This window comes from Brassica rapa, chromosome A09 (genome assembly GCF_000309985.2).
Source record: "Brassica rapa cultivar Chiifu-401-42 chromosome A09, CAAS_Brap_v3.01, whole genome shotgun sequence".
Classification (NCBI taxonomy): domain Eukaryota; kingdom Viridiplantae; phylum Streptophyta; class Magnoliopsida; order Brassicales; family Brassicaceae; genus Brassica; species Brassica rapa.
In genome coordinates, this window is record NC_024803.2 from 13,269,205 (window position 1) to 13,291,153 (window position 21,949).

The window sequence follows — 21,949 nt, forward strand, 5'->3', positions numbered from 1 at the left end:
GAAAGTCACTTTCGGATAGTGACAACTCTCTTCTCTCTTCCTTCCTTAGCATATCATGTGACTTTGGCTTGTTTCTACACTCCAACAGATCTATCCAGTTGCCTCCACTTGTTTAAATTCGTCCAAGACTTCAGGCAAGATATTTAAATCAGTCTCACACATTTCCTTGCTTCAGTTTTCCTGTCAATGATTTCCTGTCCATGATTTCATGTCCATGATTTCTTGTCCATGATTTCCTGTCCATGATTTTCTGTCCATGATTTTCTGTCCATGATCTCCTGTCCATGATCTCCTGTCCATGATCAATCATGTTCTTCATGTCTTTACTCTTGCTCTTTATTCTCTTCATGTCAACACTCCCCCTCAAGCTTGACCATAGGGACTTGGTCAAGCTTGGAAACCATGAAGCATTCCCTCATTAAAACCTTTACTTGGAAAAACCACTTGGGATAAAAACCAAGCAAAGGAAAAAGAGTAGAACACTTCATGGCAAGAGGATCAGTGACAAGAGAGGTCTATGAGTCCAAGCTTAGGATGAATGAACTCACAAACCTTGCTGCTAGCTGCCTTGGTGAATATGTCAGCTAGTTTATCTTCACTTCATGTGTAGCATGGAAGAATCACTTGCTGTTCCACTGCCTGTCTCACCTTGTGGCAGTCCACTTCTATGTGTTTTGTTCTCTCATGAAAGACTGAGTTAGATGCAATGTGTATTGCTGCCTGGTTGTCACAATGCATAGTCATTGGTGTGTTGATCTCAATGCCCAAGTCCCTTAGAAGTCCCTTGATCCATATAAGCTCACTTGTGAGCTTCCTCATTGATCTGTACTCTGCCTCAGCACTTGAGCAGGACACCAGCTTCTGCTTCTTACTCTTCCATGTGACCAGGTTTCCTCCAATGAAGGTGCAGTAGCCTGTAGTTGATCTCCTATCAACTCTGTCTCCAGCCCAATCAGCATCACAATATCCAACAACTTCAATACTCTTGTTACATGCCATCCATACTCCTTGGCCAGGCGCCTCTCTTAGGTACCTTAAGATCCTCTCCACCATATTCTAATGATGCATCTTAGGAGCTCCCATGTGTTGACTCACTTGATTCACAGCAAAGCACACATCTGGTCTGGTGATAGTTAGATAGATGAGCTTGCCCACCATTCTTCTATACTTCTTGATATCTCCAAATGGTGTAGACTCATACTCTCCCTCTCTTAGCATCTTGTATCCTTCTTCTAATGAAGTCTTGGCCTTTTTACTCCCAAGGTTTCCTGCCTCATTTAAACTATCAAGTGTGTACTTCCTTTTAGATAAGAATAACCCCTCTTTAGAGCGGCATATCTCAATCCCAAGGAAGTACTTCAACTCTCCCAAATCTTTGATATCAAATGCATTTTTAAGAAAGGTTTTAGTTGAGAGAATACCTTCCTTGTTGCTACCAGTGATGATAATGTCATCCACATAGACTAAGATGACCACAATACCTTGCTTACTAGTTAATGTGAAGAGGGTGTGATCAGCTTCTGACTTTACAAAGCCTCTTCCATTGAGAGTGGTGCTCAACTTATGGTACCAAGCCCTTGGAGATTGCTTCAAGCCATAAATTGCCTTTTTTAATCTGAGAACATTTCCTGGCTTCACCATATTCTCAAGACCAGGAGGTGGTCTCATGTAGACTTCATCCTCCAATTCTCCTTGAAGAAAGGCATTCTTCACATCCATCTGCCATAAATCCCACTCCAGGTTGACAGCAAGAGACAAGAGAATTCTTATAGTGTGAAGCTTGGCCACTGGTGCAAAAGTGTCTAGATAATCTTCACCATATACTTGAGTATATCCCCTGCAACCAGTCTTGTTTTCTTTCTTTCTGGTTTTCCATTGGCTCCATACTTGATAGTGTAGAGAAGTCGGCTTGTCACTGCTTTCTTTTCTTTTGAAAGTTCAGTCTCAAACCATGTATCATTCTTGATCATGGCTCCCATCTCATCTCCAACAGATTCTCTCCACTCTTTGTGTTGCATAGCTTCTTCATATGTTCTTGGAATGTACTCCTGATCCAATTCACTGATGAAGACTTGATGCTCTTCTGGATATTGAGCAAGGGAGCATACTGCACTTATTGGGTGAGCTACAGCTTCAGCATTGAAGTAAACTCTTGTGTTGATCCAGTGTGAAGGTTTCCTGATCCTTGTACTCCTTCTCAAAGGTCGTAACTGCTGAGGTTCTGCTTCATTTCCTTCACTTGGCACCTCTACTTGAGTCTCGGCATCTGATTCTGATGCCATCTCATCTTGATCATGAGCTACTGAGTTCTCTTCAGGTTGAGTTTGCGTAGACTGCTCAACATTTCTACTGCCACCCTCATGATCAGGATGAGTGTTCTGAACACTATCAGTTGCAGTAGATGGTACATTTTCAGGGATAGGTTCCACCCTTGGTAGAGAAGGCATACTGATTCCCAGGCTCTCCATTACTCTCCTAAGGTTGTTTGCTCTATCTGAAGCTGATTGAGAAAGATCTTTGAGCTCATCCCAACTCTTTCCATCATAATAGCCTCTAGATTCTACAAACTTCACATCCCTTGATATCAAGACTCTCCTAGTCTCTGGAACAAAGCATTTGTAGCCCTTTTGGTGAGGAGAATATCCAATAAACACTACCCTGGTGCTTCTATGCGCCAGCTTATCTCTTTGTTCTCCTGGAATCAAGACAAATCACAAGCACCCAAACACACGCATATGCTCTATGGATGGTTTAGTTTTGTTCAGTACCTGATATGGAGATTGATCTTGAAGGATCCTGGTAGGTATCCTATTGATCAAGTAGCAGGCAGTAAGGACAGCATCTCCCCAATAGCTTTTGGGCATGCTTGTATGGAACATCATGCTCCTTGCAACCTCCATGAGATGTCTATTTTTCCTCTCAGCTACTCCATTTTCTTGTGGGGTGTATGGACAGCTAGTTTGATGGATCATCCCATATTTGGCCAAGTGTTGTTTAAAAGCATTGCTTGTGTATTCTCCTCCATTATCTGATCTCAAAATTTTTATCTTGGCATTGAAATGGTTAGATACATAATTTTGAAAATTTATGAAAGCTTCGAAGACCCTATCTTTAGATTGCATAAGTGTGATCCAAGTATATTTTGATTTTTCATCTATAAAAGTCACAAAATACTTATGATGCTCTCTAGATAAACATGGGGCAGTCCATACATCAGAGTGAATCAGGTCAAAGCAATTTTCATAAATAGTATTTGATCTAGAGAAAACAGATTTGCAATGTTTGCCTAAGATACAAGCCTCACAATCACTCTTAAAGGAAATACTAGGCAACATGATGCTTAAAGCTCTAGATTGAGGATGTCCTAATCTAGCATGCCACAATACATCTTTAGGAAAATCAGAAATATAATTTAAAGCATGGGATAAATCGGTAGCAAGGTTAGTATTTTCAAGCAAGTACAAGTCTCCCTTGGTGACACCTTTGCCAAGCAACCTACTAGTTTCAATATCCTGAAAGTAGACATCATTAGGAGTGAAAGTAACACTGCAATTCAAGTCATTAGTAGCTCTTTTAACTGATAACAAGTTTGAGGTGAAGCTAGGCATATAGAAAGCTTTAGAATCTTTGTTAAACAACCTAAGATCACCTACTCCTTTAATTGGTACTCTTTCACCATTAGCTATTGTAACATTTCCTAAGGCAGGGACAATGTTTTTAATCAATTTTAAATCACTAATCATGTGGTGACTAGCTCCTGAATCTATAACTAAAGGTTTTGCCAAATTAAATTTAGTTATCGCATTCAAGGAAGTTCCACAAGCAGTGGCATGTAAAGAGGTACCAAGTAAGTTACCAGAGTTATCCTTAAGGAGTTTGATGAGAGTCTCAATATCAGATCTCCTGATGGTCTCATCTTGAGTGTTCCTTAAGGCTGAGCCACTCCTGGAAGCTCCCCCTTTGTTCTCACAAGCTTCATTGGTCTGGCGCATGCTGCCTTGTATAGATGGCTCACCAATATCACCAGAGAAGTTTGCTTTGGCATCATTGTAACCTGTCCTGCACTTTTGTGCCTTGAGATGGGGATGGAGTATCTAGCACTTGTCCTTTCCATGGCCTTTCTTCTTGCAATGATCACAAATCCACACCTTCTTGTCTTCAGCTTTGTAAGAGCTTTCGTTTGCTGCTCTATCAGCTTGGTTTGCAAGCACCAGATCTTTCTTTCCTCCTCCAAAGAGACCAACTGAGCCTTGCTCCTTGTGAATCTCAGAGCATACCTCATCTAGAGAAGGTAGCTCCTTATTCCTTAGGATGTGCTTGATGAGATCACCATAGCTTGGATGGAGGGTAAGCAGCAAAGCAAATAGCTTGTCTTGCTCTCTCCTTTGATTAAGCACATCATGATCAATAGTTGCTGGCCTGAGCATCTCAAGTTCAGCCCACAAGGATCTGAACTTCCCAAAATGTTTATGAAAATCACTGTCCTCTTGACTAAGAGTATTGATAGCCCTCTTGACTTCAAAGACTCTACTGATGTTGGAATTGTTTCCATACACCTTCTGAAGTGTATCCCACAGTTCTTTGGAAGTTTCACAATTGAATCTTTGACTTAGCTGCTTTGCAAGTTGCACACCTCCCACAGATTCTCTCAACATCTCGTTTCATGTGTGGCCAAAAGAAGTGATCCTGCAAAACTTTAAGAGTCTTGGCAATACCAAAATGTCCCATTAAGCTTCCTCCATGGGATTCCCTGACAAATAGATCTCTCAAAGAACAGTTAGGCACACACAATCTATTATCATAGAATAAAAATCCATCTTGCCTAAAGTAATGTCCAGCAGCATATTTTTCACACGATTTATAAGCCTCTTGAAAGTCAGAATCAGTTGCATACATTTCTTTAAGTTGTTCAAATCCTAGCAACTTAGCATCAAGAGTATTCAAGAGAACATACCTTCTGGATAGTGCATCAGCAACAATATTTTCCTTACCTTGTTTGTACTTGATCACATAAGGGAAGGTTTCAATGAATTCTACCCATCTGGCGTGCCTTTTGCTGAGTTTGTTCTGGCCTTTAAGGTACTTGAGAGACTCATGGTCAGTGTGAATGACAAACTCCTTGGGCCATAGGTAATGCTGCCATGTTTGCAAAGCCCTCACCAAAGCATAGAGTTCCTTGTCATAAGTAGCATAGTTGAGAGTTGCTCCTCCAAGTTTCTCACTGAAATATGCTATGGGTCTCTTCTCCTGCATAAGAACAGCACCAATTCCAATTCCTGAAGCATCACATTCAATTTCAAAAGTTTTATTGAAATCAGGAAGTATAAGAAGAGGGGCATTAGTAAGCTTCTCTTTTAGGCATTGAAAGGCAAGTTCTTGTGCTTCTCCCCATTTGAATCCAACTTCTTTCTTGATCACCTCAGTCAATGGAGCTGCTATGGTGCTAAAGTCTTTCACAAACCGTCGGTAGAAGCCAGCTAATCCATGGAAGCTTCGCACTTCACTTATGGTTTTAGGAATCGGCCATTCTTGTATTGCTTTCACCTTCTCTTGATCTACCTTTACTCCATCTGCACTCACAACAAAGCCTAAAAAGACCAAGTTATCCGTACAGAAAGTGCATTTCTTAAGATTAGCAAATAACTTTTCTTTCCTCAAGACATCAAGAACAGTCCTAAGATGTTTTATATGCTCTTCTAAACTCTTAGAGTAGACAAGGATATCATCAAAGTAAACTACCACAAACAATCCTATAAAAGATCTAAGCACATGATTCATCAATCTCATAAAAGTACTAGGAGCATTAGTTAAGCCAAAAGGCATCACTAACCACTCATACAACCCATGCTTAGTTTTAAAGGCTGTTTTCCACTCATCTCCTTCTTTCATTCTAATTTGATGATACCCACTCTTCAAATCTATCTTAGAAAAAATGCTAGAGCCATGTAATTCATCAAGCATATCATCTAATCTAGGAATAGGGTGGCGATACTTCACTGTTATGTTGTTGATTGCTCTACAATCAACACACATGCGCCAGCTTCCATCTTTCTTGGGCACAAGGAGCACTGGTACAGCACATGGACTCATGCTCTCACGGATATGGCCTTTCTCCATCAGTTCCTCAACCTGCCTCTGAAGCTCCTTAGTCTCAACTGGATTAGTTCTGTATGCTGGCCTGTTAGGAAGAGTAGATCCTGGTACAAAATCAATCTGGTGCTCAATCCCACGTATAGGAGGCAAACCGATTGGATTATCTTCAGGAAATACATCTTCAAAGTCCTGTAAAAGAGCTGACACCTCACTCGGATACTCCGGTGTAAAATCAGTTAGATTCAAGAGAGTTTCTTTAAACACAAGCAAAAGAATAGGCTGATTAGAGTAAAGAGATCTTTTGATATCACCAATCTTAGCATAGAAGTTGTGCTGCTTGTGTTGCTCGGGTTTGAGATCTATTTCTTTCTTCTTCTGAAGCTGCAACTGATCTTGATGCACTTCCTTAGGAGTGAGAGGCACCAGAATAGTCTTCTTGCCATTGAACTCAAAAGAGTGCTTATTAGTAAAGCCATCATGTGTAACTCTCCTATCAAACTGCCACGGCCTTCCAAGCAAGATATGACTCGCTTCCATTGGTATCACATCACAGAGTATCTCATCTTCATATCTCCCAATGGACAAAGGTATAGAGACTTGTGTGGAGACCCTCATCTCACCTTCTTCGTTAAGCCACTGCAGCCGGTAAGGTTTAGGATGCTTTTGAGTTTTCAAACCAAGCTTCTTCACCATTGTCTCGCTAGCAACATTAACACAGCTTCCACCATCAATGATCAGGCTGCATATCTTTCCTTGAACCATGCAGCGTGAGTAGAACAAGTTTTCTCTCTGCTCAAGCTCTTCGGTTTTATTTTGCAAGCTGAGAGTTCTCCTTGCAACCAACAATCTCCCTCGCACTGGTTCTTCTTCATATTCTTCCTCGGAATGCTCCTGATCAGTCTCAAGCTTCTCATCCTCAGATTCAAATTCTCCATTCTCCAAGAGGATCATAACTCGTTTGTTGGTGCACTCGTTTGCGTAATGCCCACGTCCTTGGCATTTGAAACACTTAACATCTCTGGTCCGAGAAGAAGTAGCTTCAGCTTTCCCTTTGTCTTTGTCTTTGGTAAAAATGCTGCCTGGCTTTGTTTCTTCTTTCTGCTGAGACTTGTTCTCCTTCTGATATGCTGGTTTCTCGTCTTTAACTTGTTGATACTTGCTGGTACCGTAGCTTCCACGTGAATGATGCTTCCTCTTAATCTGTTGCTCCACCAGAATGGCTTTGTGCAACATCTCTTCCAACTCAACATAGTGCTGCATCTCCACATTGTCTTGTATCTCACGGTTAAGTCCTCCAAGAAACCGTGCCATAGTAGCCTCTCTATCCTCTGATATACAAGCTCTCAACATTAACAATTCCATCTCTTGGAAATACTCTTCTACAGATGATATATGGTGTTTTATACATCTTGTATATATGCTTTTAAATTGGTTTTCAAGTCTTTATCGAGTCTTCCTAGTCCTTTTCGAGTCATTACAGGTCTGGAGTTGCATTGGATGGGAGATGAACCAGCTGGAACAAAAGAGGCAGAAAACAGTGCAATTTGGTGATTTTCACGCAGAACAGTCTTGATGACTGTTCCGGATAGCGGAGCAACCCGAGTGACTGTTCCGAGGGAGTGTTCCAGCGGCAGAGATTTTTAAGGAAACAACAACCTATTTCGGGATTTGCCCTAATCTCTCTATTTTCTCTCCCAGCCGCCTGTGGTTTTGATATATCTTCTTTTTCTGTTTTTCCTGATTATTCTACGCTGTTTTTGAAAGAAGAAACCAGACCTTAGAGTTGGAGACTTGTGATTTGATACTTTGTAAAGGGAGAAGGATCCATCTCTCTCACCATAGAGAAGAACCCCCTGAACCCTTATTCTATTTTATCTACACATGTTTTATTCAGTCTCTGTCTCTGTGTTTTCTTGCTCCATGGCTGAGTAGTCAGCTTGCTTAGTCTAGGGTGTTAGGGTGTTAGATCCGTGAGCTTGACATAAATAAGTTATAAATCGATTGTCTTCATTCACTGTTGTTCTTAAGGCTTGCATCAAGTTAACCACTTAGTGCCTGATTCTAGGTTTAATCTATTCATCAAAAGTGTTATAGGTTGCTAGACATAACTTGAATGAGCATTGCATCCCTAACCAGCGAAAGTAGATGTTAGGGTGTTTTGTGAACATATCGGACTTGACCTCTATTGCTTGCTGTCGCATCTTGATCCAAACGAGAGTTTAGGTATCAAGATCGATCAGCATAGGGGGCAGTTCCACGACAGTGGGCTGTTCTACTTGAGTGATCCGAGTTCTAGACTTGCTCTTAATTAAACTTGAATAATTGTTTGGCTCACACTTGTTTAACACCCGATCAAACCACCCTAGGCTAGCATTTTTAATTATCTGAATTCTTTAATTAATCTTGTTACTTGTTTCTCACGAAACCCTCAAATCTTAAAACCCCCATATTGTTTTAGCTTGATATTGATCCCATAAAAATAAAGTGTAACCGTTGGTCTCTGTGGATTCGATCCTAAAGTGCTACATCGACATACCATTCGATTGTGGTAGTGTGCACATTAGGTTATTTGGTGTGCGTATACACGTAATATCAAATTGGCGCCGTTGCCGGGGACCATCTTTTTACCTTTATTTTTCGGTTATTTATTTAGTCTAAGACCTCTAACTTGCCTTATCCTTTTTGTTGCAGCTAATGTTCCAGGTGCATGAACAGTAGACATACTCGGAGAAACGCACAAGGAGAGTTAGTTACATTTACCAACCAGGAGCTAGCAAGGTTAGAAAGAACAAATCGTCAACAGCCAAGGCAAACTGACACCACTATGGGTGATCACGCCAATCAGGATGATCTCGCTGCGGCTATGGCACTCATGCAGCAGCAGATGCAACAAATGCAGCAGACCATCCAAGCTCAGCAGGATGCTGCTGAACAGGCTGCTCTCGCGCAGCAGGAACAACAGGCGCAGACTGTTCCGATCGGGCAGAGAAACCTTCCGCGTAACATCCCTACTACGCGCTCTGCCATTGTTCCTCCACCTTGTACTAGGCAGGACTTTGAGATCAAGCCTGCTTTGATCGGTCTAGTACAGAGAAAGGTGTTCTCTGGTCTCGCTACAGAAATTCCAATGGAGCATATTGAGAGCTTCGAAAAAGTCTGCAGTTTCACTCGCGTGAATGGTGTTCCACCAGACTACATCACGTGCATGTTATTCCCATTCTCTCTTGATGGAAAAGCTGCACGGTGGTTGAACTCTCTCCCTACCGGCTCTCTCACTTCATGGGAACAGGTCCGATCAGCGTTCCTCAGCCATTTCTACTCTAAGGCGAGAACAGCTGCATTGAGGAACAAGATCACCTCCTTCAGACAGCTCACTGATGAGCTTTTCTGCGACGCATGGGAGCGCTTCAATGACTATCGCAGAGAATGTCCTCACCATGGATTTGATGATGATTATATCCTGGATATTTTCTATGATGGAGTGGACTCGAAATACCAAGGTGCTCTGAACTCTGCGAGTAATGGAGATTTCATGACTCAAACCACTGCTGGAGCGTTTAAGCTGATTGAGAACATGGCTGCTAGTTCAGCTAATAAGAAAGAGGAGAGTGATTGCTCCATGAAAGGAAACAGTTCTGACGCCCAGAAAATAGATGAGCTGACTGCCAAGGTTGATCAGCTACTGAAAAACAACCAAGGGCACGTTTTCAGCATGGAACAACCTACGGCCGGGCATATTCAGAACCAGAACCAGCGACAACCGCAGAGCAATCCGCATGCTGTTCCAGCTACCGGGAACAGTCAACCAGATGAGCTGCAAGGTCTGGGTATGATGATGCAACAGCTGTTGCAGGGTCAGCAGGTTCAGGCCAAGGTGTTGAATCAGGTAACCACAGAAATTGACACCAGGATGGGCAACATGTTCACTGAGCTGAATAACAAGTATGACAATCTTGCGATCCATATGAGAAAGATCGATGTTCAGCTTGCTCAAACAGCTGAGAGTGTCAAGAGGCAACAAGAGACGCTCCCTGGAAGAACTGATAAAAATCCTAGGACTGAGCACTGTAATGCAATAGAGCAGCCGTTCGCTGAGACTGCTCCAGGCGCAGAAGAGAGAGCAGAACAGTCTGCTAGCTCTGGAGTGACTGCTCCTAGCGAACCTGCTGAGACTCCACCATCTCGAGTCTATGTTCCCAAGGTTCCCTATCCAATTCCACCTAGACATCTGATGGATCCCATTTGTGAAGAGCAGCTGATAGGTTTTAACAAGATGGTGAGAAGGCTTCCTAAAGAACTTGCATTCGAAGATGCTCTGCAGATTCGTCCATTGCTCCAGTTCTTTAAACACTATAGAGAGACTCAAGAGGAGATCAAGGTCCTCTATACCAGAGCACTGTCTACGCCAGCACTGAAGGTATTGCCTAAGGTTGATGATCCTGGAAAGTTTGTTTTCCCATGTTCCATCGCAGGAACAACCTTCAAGGATGCTCTGTGTGACTCTGGTTCTTGTGTGAATCTCGTCTCAAAGGCTATTGTAGACGATTTGGGTATTGCTGATGTTGAGCGTTCTCAGTTGACCCTGACCTTTGCAAACTCTTCCAGAGCAGTCCCATATGGAACCATCCGCAGCCTTCATGTTCAAGTAGGGGAATGCATTGTTCCTGCTGAGTTTCAGATTGTTGAGATGAACAAAGATCATGAGATGCCTTTGATATTTGGAAGGACATTCATGGCTACTGTTGGAGCAACCATCGATATGCCCAACAAGAGAGTCTGCTTCTCCAACATCAACAAGAAAGTTTTCTACAAGGCTATACCCACCAGATCTTCCTCATCACACGCCTCTCGCATCTCAGTGTTTGATGTAGAAAAGCTGAAGGTTGTTCCAGAGAAGGAGCATGGTGATAAGGGTGAGAGCAGACTGTTCTTTGATGAAGATCCTAGCACTGATCCTACTAAATTCAGAGGGAATTCAAGGGTGAAACAGAAAGTCCAGAAGAAAAGGGTCAAGGGAGATCCTACAGTGACTTTGATACCTCTCAAGTGTGATGAGAACTCCATTGAGTATGAGGTAAAGTGCAAGGGTACCTCTAAACCGTTCTCTAAAGTCAGAGCTATTCTCACACATGAGCTGAAAGAGAAAGGGGAAGCTGCTGTGAAAGGGTTGTTGAGCAGGGTTTTGAAGCTGAACATGTCTGATTGTGGAGCTTGTTTTGGAACAGGCCCTCCTGCTCAACCCGACTGATCCCAATCACCAAGTCAAGCTAGAGACTTAAACCAAGCGCTTAGTGGGAGGCAACCCACTGGTAAGTGTCATTAACATTAGGATTTTCTTTTTACTTATTTTTGTTTTTAGTTTGTTGAGTCTCAGGACATAAATCAGAAAAATCTGAGACCTTTGACTGGAGCAAGCAGCTGGCTGCTCTTATTCCAGAGCATTCTTTACCGGAGCAACCGCGTCTTGCTCTGTCAGGCTGCTCCGCGCCAGGTAAGTGTCTCAACCCAAAAAAAAAAAAAAAAAAAAATTCTTGTTTTCTCCTTCTCTCTGATTTATTTTCACACCAGGGACGTTGTGAAGTAAGTCTGGGGGAGGGTTTTCGTCGTTTACTAACTCGTTTCTTTCTTTTGTTTTTCTTTTGGGTCAATTTGAGTCAGTTTTTATTGAGTCAGTCAAAACTTTGTGGGAATTAGGACCTTATTCTGTGTTGATCACTGACCACCTCGTGCTTTAGTTATCTTATTCAGTGACCTTAGCAGTGGCGAAAGACACACATGTGGACCTGGAACACCCTGACATATCTCACTTGATTCTCCAGAAGTTCTCAGCCGATCAGGTTACACTGGGTAGACTTAACTCCACCTTACTTGAACCTAATCTTGACTGAAATTCTTCTTGTTATGGGCATTAGATCAGGGAAACGAGAACACACTCAGGACTTCTTACCCTTTTTATCCATCTTGCTGATCCTGAGTAGCTAGCTCATCTTTAGCTAGTTCTTACCCTGCACCTTAGCCTTTATTCTACCTTCATGCATTTGTTTTTCAGTGTCATATGTGCAGATATGTGCAAAAAGGTCGGAGAGGAAAGGATCAACGCAGCCTGCTACTCGTTACTGCTACAGAAATTCAGTAAGAAAGGAGAACAAGCAGATTAAGGGAGCAACTGCTCCATAACCAATGAACTGCGCAAGAGCAGGGGTGGAGAACCAGAATGGTTGCAAAATCAGAACCACCAGTGGCACTCTGAACGATCATGTATTACCTCCTTCTTCGTCACATCACCATATCAGTCTTCAAAAAAAAAAAAAAAAAAAAAAAAAACAAAAAAACCAGATTAATGTGATGGAGAAGGGGAAGAAAGAAAAGAAACATGGAGCCACTGGAAAGGTCGAGCAAGAAGTTGGTACCAAGTATTGAAGAGTGTGTAGAGGAAAGTAGAAAGCAGAACAATCAGTTGCCTGTTCCGTCATCAGAACAGTCGCACCAGATAGAGCAAAAACGAGTAGAGCTGTGGACATCAATGGATCTATCCTCTCTTGCCATTTTGTGTGATATCCTGCATCCTCTTCAATGAAATGGTAGCCCCTAAACACTCTTAACTCCACCATTAAATAGCCTGTTCCACACCTAGACCGTCTACCCTGAATGATGCCTATGATGAGAAGCTCACGCTACTCTTAAATGAATGTAGGGAGTTCTGTCTCGATAGTGTTGCTTTTTCAGGTTTGAGATGAAGAGTATGGAGCCGATTTTTGAACAGCAGTCAGTGGGGTTCCGGTAAGGGTGTGTTGTCCTAGTTTTACTGCTTGTATGGTTCAGAGATTCGTGGTTAAAGTATGGTTGCTGAGAATAGGAGAGTTCCCACACTTTCAAACCTTTCTCCCTGTTCTTGATAGTTGATATTGTTTGAGGACAAACAAGGATCTAAGTCTGGGGGAATTGATATATGGTGTTTTATACATCTTGTATATATGCTTTTAAATTGGTTTTCAAGTCTTTATCGAGTCTTCCTCGAGTCTTCCTAGTTTTCGAGTCATTACAGGTCTGGAGTTGCATTGGATGAGAGATGAACCAGCTGGAACAAAAGAGGCAGAAAACAGTGCAATTTGGTGATTTTCACGCAGAACAGTCTTGATGACTGTTCCGGATAGCGGAGCAACCCGAGTGACTGTTCCGAGGGAGTGTTCCAGCGGCAGAGATTTTTAAGGAAACAACAACCTATTTCGGGATTTGCCCTAATCTCTCTATTTTCTCTCCCAGCCGCCTGTGGTTTTGATATATCTTCTTTTTCTGTTTTTCCTGATTATTCTACGCTGTTTTTGAAAGAAGAAACCAGACCTTAGAGTTGGAGACTTGTGATTTGATACTTTGTAAAGGGAGAAGGATCCATCTCTCTCACCATAGAGAAGAACCCCCTGAACCCTTATTCTATTTTATCTACACATGTTTTATTCAGTCTCTGTCTCTGTGTTTTCTTGCTCCATGGCTGAGTAGTCAGCTTGCTTAGTCTAGGGTGTTAGGGTGTTAGATCCGTGAGCTTGACATAAATAAGTTATAAATCGATTGTCTTCATTCACTGTTGTTCTTAAGGCTTGCATCAAGTTAACCACTTAGTGCCTGATTCTAGGTTTAATCTATTCATCAAAAGTGTTATAGGTTGCTAGACATAACTTGAATGAGCATTGCATCCCTAACCAGCGAAAGTAGATGTTAGGGTGTTTTGTGAACATATCGGACTTGACCTCTATTGCTTGCTGTCGCATCTTGATCCAAACGAGAGTTTAGGTATCAAGATCGATCAGCATAGGGGGCAGTTCCACGACAGTGGGCTGTTCTACTTGAGTGATCCGAGTTCTAGACTTGCTCTTAATTAAACTTGAATAATTGTTTGGCTCACACTTGTTTAACACCCGATCAAACCACCCTAGGCTAGCATTTTTAATTATCTGAATTCTTTAATTAATCTTGTTACTTGTTTCTCACGAAACCCTCAAATCTTACAACCCCCATATTGTTTTAGCTTGATATTGATCCCATAAAAATAAAGTGTAACCGTTGGTCTCTGTGGATTCGATCCTAAAGTGCTACATCGACATACCATTCGATTGTGGTAGTGTGCACATTAGGTTATTTGGTGTGCGTATACACGTAATATCAACAGATCGCGATCCTTGTGTGAGCCTTCTCAATCTCTGATGAAGATCACGATGGTAATGGCTTGGCACAAACCTCCTGCGCATTGCTGCTTTCATCTCTGCCCATGTCTCAATAGGAAACTCACCATTGCGCCGCTTGTTTGTAACCAATTGATCCCACCAGCTCAAAGCGTAATCATAGAACTCGGTAGCAGCCACTTGAATTTTCTTAAGCTCCGTGTAGTGTTGACAGTTAAAAACCAGCTCAATCTTTTTCTCCCACTCAAGATAGGCATCTGGATCAGCTTTGCCATGGAAAGGAGGGATTTTCAGCTTTACTCCCGCGAGTTCATTGCGTTGCCAGTGATCACGCCTGTGTCTACGGTTACTACGGCTGCTGTGTCTAGAATCTGAGCTGTGTCGATCTCTTTCATAGTAGTTATCAGTCTCCTCTGAACCCTCATGCTCACGTCTAGCCTGCGTGCGTCGATTCTGCCTTGGTTCACGTCTAGGTTCTGAAGATTGCGCATCAAGCTCTTCACGGAAAGTACCCAATCTTGTTTCCATCATCGTACTCATACGGCGAGTCAAAGCTTCAAGCAAAGCTTTATGCTCGAGGCTAACTCCTTCATCTTCCTCCGCGTCAATAGCCATAGTGCCTGAGACAACCAAAAAGATTCAACCAGTAAGAAGTTCACAGAAAAAAAATTAAAATTAGAATCGCAAAAGGAAACAAACACGAAAAGGAAACTTAAACAACACGGATCAGGTTCAATTTCAATCTCTTTCCACACTTAACAGATAGATCCGGTTCAACAGATGAAGATATGATTCAACAATCACAGATTCAATAGTATAAGATCAGATCGATTCAAGTAACTCAAACAACTTATGGATCTAGAGATTTCGAAAACGTGATCCACAAGAATATGAATGGTCTTTTTAGAAACCTTTATAAAATCGCTGAGATAGATCAGATTTGAATCAAACATAAACAGATCTAGCAAGTAGATGAACAGATCCACACGAAAAATTGATTAAACAAGAACTTCCCTAGCCAGAGTTGCTCTGATACCACATAATACACTCCTAGGATGCTTCTCTGGATAGTTGGGGATAGATCCTTGCAAGAACGAATCAGAGACTCAAGTTCTTCAAGGTTTGTGGAATGAATGGTGACACAAAGAGTTGTGAATTGACTCCTTGATACTCCTAGATGCCTAATCCGGATATGACACACCGAAGAAGAGATCCTTGGGCTGTTGGATACTACACACCAACAAGATCACTCGCCGACTTGATAACAAGAAGAAGAGAGAACAAAAGAAAGATTTTTATGAAAAGATAACTTGATAGATGCTAGGGTTTTCGGATGTAGTTTATATAGTGAGGCTTGTACACACACAAGCTCACGGAAACCTAAAGAGAACAGGCTCCCTTTGGTTTAAAATAAAAATGAAAGACATAAGGTTTTAAAAGACATAAGTTTTATAAGGCATTATAAGCTAAACCGAGATCATCAAATGAGAGATGTGAAAGTAACATATGGCCTCATTAAAAACCTATCTTTGGAAAACCCAGTGGGACAAAACCAAAGACAGGGAAAAAGAGCACACATATGCTACTTGCTCATTTGATGATCATGTAGAAAAAGAAATGGCTTGGATAGTGGTGAGTGTGTCTTGATTGATCCAGCTCCCTTCAAGACCTTCTTCTTGCTTCCAGGCTATCATGAGTAATCCTCCAATGGCTTGCTTGAGTTGTTTACTCTTGGAACGAGTGATAGGACCTTCTGGTATAGCTAGGACATCTTCATCAGCTGGCTCATCTCTCATCTCATTGTCTTCTTCATCTGACTGGTCCATGATCATATCACTCATTTAAACTATCAAGTGTGTACTTCCTTTTAGATAAGAATAACCCCTCTTTAGAGCGGCATATCTCAATCCCAAGGAAGTACTTCAACTCTCCCAAATCTTTGATATCAAATGCATTTTTAAGAAAGGTTTTAGTTGAGAGAATACCTTCCTTGTTGCTACCAGTGATGATAATGTCATCCACATAGACTAAGATGACCACAATACCTTGCTTACTAGTTAATGTGAAGAGGGTGTGATCAGCTTCTGACTTTACAAAGCCTCTTCCATTGAGAGTGGTGCTCAACTTATGGTACCAAGCCCTTGGAGATTGCTTCAAGCCATAAATTGCCTTTTTTAATCTGAGAACATTTCCTGGCTTCACCATATTCTCAAGACCAGGAGGTGGTCTCATGTAGACTTCATCCTCCAATTCTCCTTGAAGAAAGGCATTCTTCACATCCATCTGCCATAAATCCCACTCCAGGTTGACAGCAAGAGACAAGAGAATTCTTATAGTGTGAAGCTTGGCCACTGGTGCAAAAGTGTCTAGATAATCTTCACCATATACTTGAGTATATCCCCTGCAACCAGTCTTGTTTTCTTTCTTTCTGGTTTTCCATTGGCTCCATACTTGATAGTGTAGAGAAGTCGGCTTGTCACTGCTTTCTTTTCTTTTGAAAGTTCAGTCTCAAACCATGTATCATTCTTGATCATGGCTCCCATCTCATCTCCAACAGATTCTCTCCACTCTTTGTGTTGCATAGCTTCTTCATATGTTCTTGGAATGTACTCCTGATCCAATTCACTGATGAAGACTTGATGCTCTTCTGGATATTGAGCAAGGGAGCATACTGCACTTATTGGGTGAGCTACAGCTTCAGCATTGAAGTAAACTCTTGTGTTGATCCAGTGTGAAGGTTTCCTGATCCTTGTACTCCTTCTCAAAGGTCGTAACTGCTGAGGTTCTGCTTCATTTCCTTCACTTGGCACCTCTACTTGAGTCTCGGCATCTGATTCTGATGCCATCTCATCTTGATCATGAGCTACTGAGTTCTCTTCAGGTTGAGTTTGCGTAGACTGCTCAACATTTCTACTGCCACCCTCATGATCAGGATGAGTGTTCTGAACACTATCAGTTGCAGTAGATGGTACATTTTCAGGGATAGGTTCCACCCTTGGTAGAGAAGGCATACTGATTCCCAGGCTCTCCATTACTCTCCTAAGGTTGTTTGCTCTATCTGAAGCTGATTGAGAAAGATCTTTGAGCTCATCCCAACTCTTTCCATCATAATAGCCTCTAGATTCTACAAACTTCACATCCCTTGATATCAAGACTCTCCTAGTCTCTGGAACAAAGCATTTGTAGCCCTTTTGGTGAGGAGAATATCCAATAAACACTACCCTGGTGCTTCTATGCGCCAGCTTATCTCTTTGTTCTCCTGGAATCAAGACAAATCACAAGCACCCAAACACACGCATATGCTCTATGGATGGTTTAGTTTTGTTCAGTACCTGATATGGAGATTGATCTTGAAGGATCCTGGTAGGTATCCTATTGATCAAGTAGCAGGCAGTAAGGACAGCATCTCCCCAATAGCTTTTGGGCATGCTTGTATGGAACATCATGCTCCTTGCAACCTCCATGAGATGTCTATTTTTCCTCTCAGCTACTCCATTTTCTTGTGGGGTGTATGGACAGCTAGTTTGATGGATCATCCCATATTTGGCCAAGTGTTGTTTAAAAGCATTGCTTGTGTATTCTCCTCCATTATCTGATCTCAAAATTTTTATCTTGGCATTGAAATGGTTAGATACATAATTTTGAAAATTTATGAAAGCTTCGAAGACCCTATCTTTAGATTGCATAAGTGTGATCCAAGTATATTTTGATTTTTCATCTATAAAAGTCACAAAATACTTATGATGCTCTCTAGATAAACATGGGGCAGTCCATACATCAGAGTGAATCAGGTCAAAGCAATTTTCATAAATAGTATTTGATCTAGAGAAAACAGATTTGCAATGTTTGCCTAAGATACAAGCCTCACAATCACTCTTAAAGGAAATACTAGGCAACATGATGCTTAAAGCTCTAGATTGAGGATGTCCTAATCTAGCATGCCACAATACATCTTTAGGAAAATCAGAAATATAATTTAAAGCATGGGATAAATCGGTAGCAAGGTTAGTATTTTCAAGCAAGTACAAGTCTCCCTTGGTGACACCTTTGCCAAGCAACCTACTAGTTTCAATATCCTGAAAGTAGACATCATTAGGAGTGAAAGTAACACTGCAATTCAAGTCATTAGTAGCTCTTTTAACTGATAACAAGTTTGAGGTGAAGCTAGGCATATAGAAAGCTTTAGAATCTTTGTTAAACAACCTAAGATCACCTACTCCTTTAATTGGTACTCTTTCACCATTAGCTATTGTAACATTTCCTAAGGCAGGGACAATGTTTTTAATCAATTTTAAATCACTAATCATGTGGTGACTAGCTCCTGAATCTATAACTAAAGGTTTTGCCAAATTAAATTTAGTTATCGCATTCAAGGAAGTTCCACAAGCAGTGGCATGTAAAGAGGTACCAAGTAAGTTACCAGAGTTATCCTTAAGGAGTTTGATGAGAGTCTCAATATCAGATCTCCTGATGGTCTCATCTTGAGTGTTCCTTAAGGCTGAGCCACTCCTGGAAGCTCCCCCTTTGTTCTCACAAGCTTCATTGGTCTGGCGCATGCTGCCTTGTATAGATGGCTCACCAATATCACCAGAGAAGTTTGCTTTGGCATCATTGTAACCTGTCCTGCACTTTTGTGCCTTGAGATGGGGATGGAGTATCTAGCACTTGTCCTTTCCATGGCCTTTCTTCTTGCAATGATCACAAATCCACACCTTCTTGTCTTCAGCTTTGTAAGAGCTTTCGTTTGCTGCTCTATCAGCTTGGTTTGCAAGCACCAGATCTTTCTTTCCTCCTCCAAAGAGACCAACTGAGCCTTGCTCCTTGTGAATCTCAGAGCATACCTCATCTAGAGAAGGTAGCTCCTTATTCCTTAGGATGTGCTTGATGAGATCACCATAGCTTGGATGGAGGGTAAGCAGCAAAGCAAATAGCTTGTCTTGCTCTCTCCTTTGATTAAGCACATCATGATCAATAGTTGCTGGCCTGAGCATCTCAAGTTCAGCCCACAAGGATCTGAACTTCCCAAAATGTTTATGAAAATCACTGTCCTCTTGACTAAGAGTATTGATAGCCCTCTTGACTTCAAAGAATCTACTGATGTTGGAATTGTTTCCATACACCTTCTGAAGTGTATCCCACAGTTCTTTGGAAGTTTCACAATAGGAGTAACCTTCCTGAAGTGAGGGGTCAAGACTGTGCTGAAGAATGGACAACACCAACTGGTCCTCTTGACATTTCTTCTTGACGCCAGCATCAGCAAAAACAACCTCTTTGCCATCCTCTCCTAGGATAGTATTCTTTTGTGGTCTGCCTTCTTCAACAATCTCCCAAAGCCCTCTGCCTCCAAGAGCTGTCTTAGCAAGCCTTGCCCAATGTAGATAGTTAGCTCCTTTAAGAGTAACTGGAATCACCACCATTCTTGAGTTTTCTCCTAGATCCATCAAGAATCACAAGAACAGAACTGGAAAAATTCAAGAACAGTTCAAGAACAGAGGAGAGAGACTGGTGTGAATGATAAGAGATTTTAAAGAGAAAAAGAGAAATAAAACCAGAGTAATTTGCGGAAGAGATTTAGGTTTCAAGAGCTTGTTGCTCTGATACCATGAAAATTTATGAGAATTAGTGAGAGTTTATGACAATTATTTGAGAGATTTTGGTGAAGAACTAAGAGAGATATGTGAGGAAATCCAAGAGAGAGAAACAAGAATATTTGAGGAACATTTTTCCTTAGATTGATTTAGTGTCTATAATAGTTACATAAATAGATCTAGCAAGGAGAATAAGACAATGAGAATGAATAAACAAATGGCGATGAATAAACTAATGAAGACCAGATTTGGGAAAGTCACTTTCGGATAGTGACAACTCTCTTCTCTCTTCCTTCCTTAGCATATCATGTGACTTTGGCTTGTTTTCACACTCCAACAGCTCTATCCAGTTGCCTCCACTTGTTTAAATACGTCCAAGACTTCAGGCAAGATATTTAAATCAGTCTCACACATTTCCTTGCTTCAGTTTTCCTGCCCATGATTTCCTGTCCATGATTTTCTGTCCATAATTTTCTGTCCATGATCTCCTGTCCATGATCTCCTGTCCATGATCAATCATGTTCTTCATATCTTTACTCTTGCTCTTTATTCTCTTCATGTCAACACCATTAATCATGGATGGTTGGGACGTTACAGTTATGTTCTTTAATCATTGCACAAATTGATCCTCTCTTGATCATGTACAAACGGTTTGGTAATAACGAAGCTTTGATTTCATCTGAAAAGAGGCCATCTAGAGTACAGCTACAGTTTATCCAATACACACCGTCTCCGGGTTAACTATTTATAACCTTCGCAGAAACATTAGAAACTCCGGGTAAACTGTGTTCTGACTTCCCTAAAGAGTAAACATTTATATAACAAACTATAATGATCTGATATTTATGCTAATGCGAAAGTACGGTAGTACGATAGTGATTTACGTCAAACTCGTTTATCATATATGAGTTGGTGATAATCGTTTATCAAATGTAAAACGTGTTTAAAGGTTTACGTCAAACTCGTTTACTAAATGTCATATGAAAATATAGTCTTTGAATGCATTATCTATTAAAGTTGTCTATACGTACGTACGTTTGTTGGAATTTATTTAGTTCATGTCCAATTTTTAATGTTCGTTTTAATAAGACATTATCCACTTTGGTCTAAGAGATAAATCCGCATGGATTTATTTTTAGATTTATTCCCAAAAAGTTTCGTACTAATTAAAGTTAAAGATCTCTTTATATATTAGATACTTCTTTTCTATACTTCCGATGTGAAACTTAAATTAACATATCTCATTCTCCTATTCAAATTAAGGACCACACTCATTTTGTGTCCTTTCCTTCAGCAAAATTCTTTGGCACCTATCTTGTCACGTCTTTGACATCTAGCACCTAATCGCAAGGTTACTTTGAAGATGTTCTTCCTGCAACTAAACTTCTATGATCTTCTGACTAGTTTCTGCCATATACCTCTTTTTCATCTTAAAAGATTCTATTCCTACTCGAAAAGTATTTTAGTCTTCTTACAGATTTTTGTCATTCCGCTCTAATACCAATTGTTGGAATTTATTTAGTTCATGTCTAACACTTTATAGTTCGTTTAGTGCGATATTGTCTACTTTGTACCTAAAAGACAAGTACACATAAATTTACTTTTGGATTTATTTTCAAAAAAACTTGTATTAATTAAAATTAGATATTTTTATATATATTAGACACTTCTTTTTTCAACTTCCGATGTAGGACTTGAATTGAGTTCTCTGAACGTTCCACATCTTCATGCTTCAATATATTTATTATGTCGCACCAAGAATCGTTATTAGTTTAAATCCTATATAACAACTTGTTCGAGGATAACAACAATCCTCCGAATAGGAAAATATAAAAGTTGGCCTGAGATCAAGTTGGGCTGAGAGTTTGAATTTAAGGTACATCCATGTTGTTTGTTGGGTTATATTCGGCCCATGTCAAACTTTTTATTGTTCGATTAATATAACATTATCTATTTTGGGCATATATTCACATAAATTTACTTTTGGGTTTCCTTTCCGAAATATGTCATACTAATCATAGTTGGATTTCTTATTATATATTAGATATTATGTCTAAAATTTCAATGTGATTTGAATTGACATCTCTCATT

At 40.8% G+C, this 21,949-nt stretch overlaps 1 non-coding gene across 1 annotated transcript; it reads right to left on the bottom strand.

The window, feature by feature from the left end:
- Positions 1-9,430: 9,430 nt before the first annotated feature.
- LOC117128660 lies at positions 9,431-9,537 on the bottom strand. The gene has a single exon (XR_004452055.1). It is a non-coding gene; the product is annotated as a small nucleolar RNA R71 (small nucleolar RNA).
- Between the last annotated feature and the right edge of the window lie 12,412 nt (positions 9,538-21,949).